Below are 10,000 nucleotides of genomic sequence, written 5' to 3' on the forward strand. Positions count from 1 at the left end.
GCTACACCACATCTGCCAAGCAGATGCCTGACCAGCAGCGTAACCCAACGCGCTTAGTCAGGCCTTGAGAAAAAAAAGGTGAATAAATAATAGATAAGCTTACATAAATAAATAAATAAATAAATAAATATGATATATGAAAAAAAGGTAGTAGTAATGGTAATAATAATTAAAAAAAGATTAAAAAAAGAGACAACAATGATGGTAAATAAGCAAATAAAGGGACACCACATCTGCCAAGCAGATGCCTGACCAGCAGCGTAACCCAATGCGCTTAATCAGGCCTTGAAAAAAAAAAAGAAAAAAAAAAAAAGAAGAAAAAAAGGTGGGATCAGTGTTACTGAAGTAGCCTGACCAACACAGCAGATGACAGAGGTCTGTATCTATCGGGCCTTGTGGACGCCGGGATATTATCATCGTGAAAAGAAGAACAGGATACAGCCTTGTGAAGTATAATACTATAGTAGTTCTCGATGTCTTCTTCTCCTTCGTTCGTGGGGCTGCGACTCCCACGTTCGTTCACTCGAGTGGGATTCACCGTGCATGACCGTTCCGTTTTCTACCCCCGCCATGTAGGCAGTCGTACACCGTTTTCGGGGGCGTGGGGTGGGGGTAGGGGTGTTGGGGGTGGGGGTCGGGGTGCATGCCGGTGAAGTTCTTGTTTTCAGAACCCACCGAACGCTGACATGGATAAAACAGGGATCTTTAACGCGCGGATTTAGATCTTCTGCATGCATATATATATATATAGATAGATAGATAGATAGATAGATAGATAGATAGATGAAGTGGGTTTGGGCAATAAGCACGTCTGCAACATCTGTTGATATGGGAGATAAGGAAAAATCTCTACCCTTTACCCCACCAGGTGGGATACACACACCCACACATCTATATACGTGTGTGTGTGTGTGTGTGTGTGTGTGTGTGTGTGTGTGTGTGTGTGTGTGTGTGTGTGTGTGTGTGTAATCAAAATAAAAGCTGAGAATATGAATGTTTATTGTTCAAATGAATAAATAAATTCTCTCTCTCTCTCTCTCTCTCTCTCTCTCTCTCTCTCTCTATATATATATATATATAGATGGGTTTATATATGTATGTACATACATTCATGTATACATACATACATACATACATATTTATATATATATATATATATATATATATACATATATGTACACATACATCTCTCTCTCTCTCTCTCTCTCTCTCTTTCTCTCTGTGGATATGGAATTTAAAACCGTTGAGAACATAGATCTTTGTTACGACTAACGAGTGTTTTCATATGTATCAATTTTTATTCTGGTGTCTTGTTTACTCATTCATTCATTCATTCATTTGTTATTTATCTATTTCCTTCTTTCTTTCTTCATTTAGGTATACTTACTCATTTGTACAAACTATTACAAAAAATTCCACATTCAGGAAACAACTGTTGATGTGCGACATGGGTAACTTCCTTCCATACATGACGACATGTGGAGTGATGGCCTAGAGGTAACGCGCCCGCCTCGGAAGCGAGAGAATCTGAGCGTGCTGGTTCGAATCACGGCTCCACTAGACCTTGAGTGGTGGTTTGGACGCTAGTCATTTGGATGAGATGATAAACCGAGGTCCCGTGTGCAGCATGCATTTAGCGCACGTAAAAGAACCCACACCCCTGTAGAAAAATCCACTTCGATAGGAAAAACAAATAAAACTGCACGCAGGAAAAAAAAAAGAAAAAAAAAAGAAAAAGAAAAAGAAAAAAAAAGGGTGGTGCTGTAGTGTAGCGACGCGCTCTCCCTGGGGTGAGCAACCAGAATTTCACACAGAGAAATCTGTTGTGATAAAAAGAAATGCAAATACAAATATAATACAGACTGCAGCAATCCACAGTACAGTTAATGATCACACTGTCAACAATAATATTGACAAGAACACAACAACAACAACAAAAACAGAAGCACTAAATTGGCAGCAACAATAGCACCACCACCACCACCATAACCACCACAACAACAACCGAAAACACAACAATGTCAACGACATCAATCCAAGCAACAAGAACACACGTCAACAACGTCAACAACATGAATGTCAACAAAACGATAACACAACATTAATCAGTAATGTCAACATTGGCAACAACATCAATAACATTATCAACAACATGTCAACAGCAACAGAATGTCAACAACAGCTATTTCAATGACGAGAATGTCAACGATAGCAACAACAGCAACAGCAACAGCAGAAGCAGCAACAACAACGACACACACACACACACACACACACACACACACACACACACACACACACACCGCGCACAGAAACAGGATCGCGCCGTGTAACATAAATAATTATAATCATAAAGAAAGAAAGAAAGAAAGAAAGACAGACAGAAGAATTAGAAGAAGAAGAAGAAACAAGACAGGCAAGGCCTTCAAGACTCACTTGTGATAAATTAAGTCCCCTAGCATTAATTACAGAGTAATTTCCCTTTTTTACTATCTGCACCAAAACGTTTGCAAAATAAATAAAACTTCCATGCTTAACAAAAGAAGTTCCTGTTTGAACAAAAAATGATAATAATGACTCCTCTTGTTGTTGTGTCAGCATAAGAGGTCAAAGTGCCAAGTTTAGAGAATACAAAAAAATATAAATATAACAGTAAATGCAGTTTGCATATAATTAGGCTTCTTTTTTAAATATTTTTTGTGCCCATCCCATAGGTGCAATATTGTTTTAAACAAGATGATTGGAAAGAACTGAATTTTTCCTATTTTTTTTTGCCAAATTTGGTGTCAACTGACAAAGTATTTGCAGAGAAAATGTCAATGTTAAAGTTTACCACAGACACACAGACACACGGACACACACACACACACACACGCACACACACACAGACAACCGAACACCGGGTTAAAACATAGACTCACTTTGTTTACACAAGTGAGTCAAAAAAAGAAGAAAAAGCTACAGCACTACTTCTCACGAAAGTTAAAACTCTTTCACCGCCTAGGTCTCATTTCTGCACCAGGTAGGTAGACCACCCAGTATCAGTATCAGTAGCTCAAGGAGGCGTCACTACGTTCGGTCAAATCCATACACGCTACACCACATCTGCCAAGCAGATATATACCTGACCAGCAGCGTAACCCAACGTGCTTCGTCAGGCCTTGAGAAAAAAAAAAGAAAAAAAGAAAAAAAAAAGGGCACCCATGTCACTGAAATGCAACCAGATCATAGGTCTGTTATCCATGAACCTACTGTTATTAATTTTTGGTGTTAGGATAGGCCATATTTTCTACACATCACAGGGGGGAATCCACAGCAATTCTTAGACACCACCTTTACTTATCAGTGACGAACTCTCCCTCTCCCTCACTTGCCTTTTCACAAAATGAAAACAAAACGTGAACTCATGGCTGCTATCTTTTTTTCTTTTCTTTATTATTCGTGTGTGTGTGTGTGTGTGTGTGTGTGTCTTGCGTTGTGTTGTGTTGTGTTGTGATGAAGTGATGTTGGAGGTGTTTTCTCAATCCCCGAAGAGAAAAGATCGAAATGTCATTTCGTTAAGTCCTTCGATCAATACAGAAGAGGTTTTCTACGGTGACGTAACAGCCGTCGGATGACGGAGAGGAACAAGTACAGAGCGATGATGACACGTGGACTGTCGGCCATGTTGGAGGGCCCTTTTGAAGATTTTAATCCGATTGGAACCAAGTTCACTGGCTACACTCTAGCTTTTTGTTGAGGCTGATTGCTCCTTCAGCTCTATATTGATGCAAATTTGGTTGTGCGCGTGAAAACTTTAGACGGATTTGAAAATCTTCTTAGATTTCTTTCTTCTTTTTCTTTTTTTTTTTCTTAAAAAAAAATCTTTCTTTCTTTTTTGTGTGTGTGTGTTATCATTGGTTTTTTTTGTTTGTTTTGTTTTGTTGTTGTTGTTGTTTTCAAGTGAACCACGATGGCGTCAGATCCAACGCAGTGTTAGATCATTGTTGCCCGATTCTGTACTTAGCAAGTCAATGGTGAATCCAGAGTCTGATTTAATCGTTGTTTTCTATGTAGAAGTGATGGGGATGGGGGGGGGGGTTGGGAGTGGGGTGGGGGTTTGGGGGGTAGCGTCAAAGGTAAATATGATAGTCAGTCGTGTGCCGCTATGACCACCAGAGCAGCAGAGGGGGGCGGGGGCAAGGGGGGGGGGGGGGGGGGGTTGCAACTGCTGTCTTGACTATCTGGGGCTAGAAGTTGATCATAGTAGGAGAGTGTCTTTCCCAAGTTACATTTCCCCAACCTCTCGGCCAAGGGGGGGATGGGGGGGGGGGGGGGGGGGGGGGGGGGGGGGGGTGCGGGAATTCTGGCGACTGAGCCGTGATTCGAACCAGTGCGCTCAGATTCTCTCGCTTCTTAGGCGGACGCGTTACCTCTAGGCCATCACCTCACAGTAGACCAGACCAGACATGTTCTCCAAAACGGCTCCATGTTCATACAAGGCAAGACAAAATGTGTGGCCCAGTAGACACTCTCACTTACCGACCAAACCACATGACAGCCACGAGGGGCAACGTCATTTAAAAACAACGTCATTCAAAACACAACGTCATTCAAAAACAACGTCATTCATTGCCAGAGCTGAGCGGACTGATGGTGTAGCTGTGAACACCAAGAAGAAGAAGAAGTAGCAGAAGAAGTAGAAGAAGAAAAAAAGGGTGGGAAGAGGAAAGCGACAGGAGTTGATATTAGACAAGGGGCTTGGGTTTGATACTCTCTGTCTTTCTCTCTGTCTCTGTCTGTCTGTCTGTCTCTCCCTCTCTGTCTCCCTCTCTCTGTCTCTCTCTCTGTCTGTCTCTCTCCGTGTCTCTCTCTCTGTGTCTCTCTACGTGTCTCTCTCTCTCTCCCTCTCTCTCTCTCACTGTCTTTCTCCCTGTCTCTCTCTCTGTGTCTCTCTGTCTGCCTGTCTGTCTGTCTGCCTCTGTCTCTCTCTCCCTCTCTGTTTCTGTCTCTCTCTCCCTCTCTCTTTCACCCTCTCTCTCTCCCTCTCTTTTTCTTCTTCTCTGTCTCTCTCTCTCTTCCTCTCTTTCTCCCTCTCTGTCTCTGTCTCTCTTTCTCTTTCTCTCTTTCTTTCTCTCATTGACTGTATCTGATTATAAAGCTCTTGATATCCTCCCACTGAAAACAAAACTTCTATTTAACAAAGGTCTATTTATGTTCAAAACCATGTCTGGATTTGCTCCCCCCCCCCTCACTAAAGAATAAATTTGTAACCAACACTTATCATCATGTTCATAAAGTTATGGTACCACTTCCAAGGATCGATCTTTTAAAGTCTAGTCTGTCTTAATCAGGGGGCTGTTTATGGAATGAATTATTATCCTGCCTCTATGTAAACACTGTAAAAAGCATCTCTAACTTTAAAAACATATATCGTGCACATTTATTGAAAAAAATGTGATGATGTGATACATATCAATTATAAACAACAAACATGTACAGATTGTCAGTATATATACGCCTCTCTCCTCCCCTGTCAATCTCTCTCTTTGTCTGTCTCCACTGTCACTGTCACGATATCTGTCTGTTCAGTCAGCCTCCCCCTACCTTCTTTACTCTTCCCCTTGTCCATTCTTCCTTCTGCTCTTCACCACGCCCCTTACCCTATTGTCCTCGTTGTTATTCATCTATCGCGATATTGTATTGTATATAAGTTCTATGTTTATGTTTGCACATGCTTGTGTAATTTTGACGTTGGTGTTGTGAATTGACTCTTGCTTCCTCTTTTTTTTTTTCTCAATTATTATTCTTGCCCAGAGGGCTGGATGTAAACAAGTACTTTGTGCTTACTCCTTTACCCTCGTAAAATAAAATTTCGTTCGTTCGTGCATTCCCTCTCTCTGTGTCTCTTTGTCTATCTCTCTCTCTATCTCTCTCTCTTTCTCCCTCTCTCTCTGTGTCTCTGTCTGTCTGTCTCTCTCTCTAGTGTAGACCCTGCTCATGTAAAAAAAAAAAAAAAAAAAAAAAAAAGGACATCAGTGCTCATATATCATCCTCGAAAGTAAAGAGGTTCGTGTTTTGTCTTGTGTCTTCCTGCCCCCCCCCCTCCTCCCTCCAAACCCCACTCCCACCCTTGCTCTCTTTTTTCTAGAGGTAACTAAGAAATCGGGTAGGTGGCCTCAGTTTACAAAACTTCGATCATCAACAGCAAATCACCAATTTTTTTTTTTTTTTTCCCAGCCTGCAGTTTTTTTTTATGTTTTCCAAATGAAATGATTGTTTATACAGAATTTTACCAGGGACAACAACCCTTTTGTTGCCGTGGGTTCTTTTACGTGCGCTGAGTGCATGCTGCACACGGGTACCTCGTTTTATTGTCTCACCTGAATGACTAGCAGTCCAGACTACCATTCAAGGTCTAATGGAGGGGGAGAAAATACTGGCGACTGAGCCATGATTCGAACCAGTGCGGCTCAGATTCTCTCGCTTTCTAGGCGGACGCGTTACCTCTAGGCCATCACTCCACATGTGTTGTGTTTACCTTTGGAAGTGCGGAGGAATGTTATGAATAGCGTTGATTGTGTGCACGGGAGGGAGGGAGGGAGGGGAGGGAGGAAGCGTGTTTTTCACTCGGTGATAAGAGCATGTAGCTTATGTTGTTGAGGCACTTGAGTCTCTCTCTCTCTCTCTCTCTCTGTGTCTCTCTCTGTCTGTCTGTCTCTGTCTCTCTCTTCTCTCTTTTTTGTGTGTGCAGTTGTATCATTTGTAATAATGTTGCTTTGTGAAATTTTCAACTCTCTCTCTTTCTCTCTCTCTCTCTCTCTCTCTCTCTTGAGTGTGTGTGTGTGTGTGTGTGTGTGTGTGTGAGTGTGTGTGTGTGTGTGTGTGTGTGTGTGTGTGTGTGTGTGTGTGTGTGTGTGTGTGTGTTTCTGTCTTTTCTCTCTGTCTCTCTTGTGCAATTGTATCAACTGTAATAATGTTGCTTTGTAAAAGTTTATCAAATTCGTTTTTCTTTTTTCTTTCCATTTTCTTCGCTCAGAGGGCCGGATGTTAACAAGCACACTTTACTAATTCCATTATATAGTATTTGTTTATTTATTTATTTATGTCCGCTTATAGCTGACTTCATCAAGTTTTTGCGCCTTATACATATTATTAGTAGTGGTAGTTTTGTTGTTGTTTTTTCTCAAGGCCTGACTAAGCGCGTTGGGTTATGCTGCTGGTCGGGCATCTGCTTGGCAGATGTGGTGTAGTGTATATGGATTTGTCCGAACGCAGTGACGCCTCCTTGAACTACTGAAAACTGAAAAAAAAAAAAAAAATTCCATTACCCTCTAAAAACAAAATTTCGTTCGTTCGTTCGTTCTCTCCCCCCCCTCCTCTAATCTAAAAGAGTCAAAACACTATACCACGAATTTCTGATAAATAATTCCAGTCTTACAACAATTTTTCCTGATAATTTATGTACTGAGTCAACCTGTGTCAAATATCAAAATTTCTTATTCTCCATGTGGTTCTCTGTATTGGTTTCAACATGAATCTTTACAAAAAGCGTACATGTACCGTATATGTAAAATGAACAAATATAGGAGGAGCAACCCCGCCTCTCTCTCTCTGTCTCTGTCTCTCTCTCTCTCTCGTCACTGTCTCTGCCTGCCTATCATTTTGCCTGTCTGTCTATCTTCGTCTATCTATCTGTGTCTATCCATCTAGCTATGTAGCTATCTCCTTTTCTTCTTCTCGTCTTTGATATATATATTTCCGTGATTTTTCTCTTTCTTGTTCACTTTTCTCTCTTTTTTTTATTTAATTTTTTTTAAATTGTTACTGTTATCTTTTTGCTGTTGTTTATGTGTTTGTTTTCGAGGGCTGGATGAAAAAAAGCATGTATGCTTAATCTATTACCCTCAGAAAATAAAAATTATTCATTCATTCTACGATGGGACCGTCACAGAAACTGGTGATTGTAGACATTTTGTTATTGCATGGAGTAGATTTCTGTTTAACTCACTCAGTACGGCCAGTCCTCTCTTCTCCTCTACACAGACCCCTCGGATGTCCAGTGGGTGTCTGAATGACCCAACCTTTAGCTTCCGTCGTCAGAACTGTGGTATTCTTTGTCAACATTCATCTCTTCAGTATAAGAGCGTTCCGCTTGCAATATTTCGATGATGGTAATTGGGATGAAACGCTGTTAACGTCGTCTCTTTCGCCGTTCGTATGGAGAGAGTTAAAGCTCTGTCACACAAACCAGTGATTGTAGACATTTTGTTGTGGCATGGAGTGGATTTCTGTTTAAAGCTCCGTCGCACAAACCGGTGATTGTAGACATTTTGTCGTGGCTTGGAGTGGATTTGTATCTAATGTGTCGTCGCACAAACCAGTGATTGTAGACATTTTGTTATGGCATGGAGTGGATTTCTGTTTAAAGCTCCGTCGCACAAACTGGTGATTGTAGACATTTTGTTATAGCATAGAGTGGAATTCTGTTTAAAGCTCCGTCACATATACTGGTGATTGTAGACATTTTGTTATTGCATGGAATGGACTTTTGTTTTTAATGTGCCGTCACACAAACTGGTGATTGTAGACGTTTTGTTAAAGTATTAATTTTTCAAATTTGATTATTTTCGTTTGAAAAATAGCAGAGGAACCAAGGATGCCCGTGTTTTCTGAAGCCATAAACAGTACACAGTTTGAATCTGTCATGGCACAAACCACTATGCTCTTGTATCAATCTGTGGACGCAGCTGTTGACTTTTTTTTTTTTTTTTTTTTTTTACTTTTCTTTTCTTTTCTTTTCTTCTTCTTTTTTTGCACTGGCCTGCTCTAGGCAGCAGCTTGCATGACCATTAGAATTCACACTGGGCCGACGCAGAGCAAGTGGTTTGATTCAGAGTGTAGAATGGCTAAAAGAAAATACAAGAAAGTGGTATAGATCATTTAGAGGACCCACAACGTGTGCTTTCTGGAGCCACACATTCTTTACAGTTTGTCCAGTGTTTCTACAATAGGGTACATATATGTTAAAAAAAAAGAAAAAGAAAAAGAAAAAAAAGGAAGAAAACAACGAGGTTGTTTTACAAAGATAATGTCTTCGTGAGTATTTTAAGAGAGATAGGGTAGTTATGGGTGATTGCGAACGATCCAATCGAAGCGACCAGCTGAACGTGTGTACTGTAAAGACATTTCGTGCGATAGTCAAACGTAGTTCTTTTGTTTTTGAAGGCTTTCTCCAACTGATTGCACCAGGAAATGTTCGTCTTCTCATTCTTTTCGACGCTTTGTCGACGTTTGAAATGGCAGGGGTGCCTGAGGGTAAATGCGAACGGGCAAGTCTAATTGCGAACGATTGCTTTGGGTACATGTGGACAATTAAAACAGAAGCAGGTCTTGAACTCACGTCAAAATATCCTATGATCTAATTGCAAACGACAATATTTTGCAGATGCCTGTCAAAACTGACGCTGTCATCAATATACTTTTCTAAATTCTCCCAGCACTGACAATGCGTATTCGACATATACGATCAAATCAACTATTTTAAACTGTTTCAAAGTTGAAGTCCTACAACTTGCTTCCTTTGATTTTTGGATTTTGAGAGCACGTTTGTAACCTTGGCAGTGGTGCACGAAGATAAGAAAGAGCGCGGAAATAGCAAGAAACAGCTGATGTATGACTGGTTCTTGGAAATGGATATTCATGAAAGTATTAGAAAAAGGTCGAAGCAGACGTTAAATTGTGAAATGCAACCATTAAGAACGCTTCGAAGTGGGGCAGTATACGAATCGTTCGCAATTACATGCTGTTCGTAATTACCCATACCTACTCTACTACTTGAACGTTTATTACACGTCTGGGATCAAGTAATGCAGACCAGCCAACGGCTTTGAATTGTATGCCCAGTTTAAAAGAACATTATATGACAATAATATGTCGACTGTAAACAGTTACGTTGTTACAAGGCTGCACATGCTCCATTCAAAATTCAGCGTTTCGCATATCACCCAGACGGGCACAA

The 10,000-nt window shown here is 40.8% G+C and overlaps 1 protein-coding gene across 1 annotated transcript in view; it reads right to left on the bottom strand.

The window, feature by feature from the left end:
• Window positions 1–3,275, bottom strand: part of LOC143277531 (cysteine-rich venom protein Mr30-like) — a 42,720-nt gene extending 39,445 nt beyond the window's left edge. The window contains exon 1 of the mRNA XM_076582410.1: window positions 3,253–3,275. The gene's annotated coding sequence lies outside the window, so the exon portion shown is untranslated. The remainder of the gene's footprint in view (window positions 1–3,252) is intronic.
• Between the last annotated feature and the right edge of the window lie 6,725 nt (window positions 3,276–10,000).

Source organism: Babylonia areolata, chromosome 34 (genome assembly GCF_041734735.1).
Source record: "Babylonia areolata isolate BAREFJ2019XMU chromosome 34, ASM4173473v1, whole genome shotgun sequence".
NCBI lineage: Eukaryota > Metazoa > Mollusca > Gastropoda > Neogastropoda > Buccinidae > Babylonia > Babylonia areolata.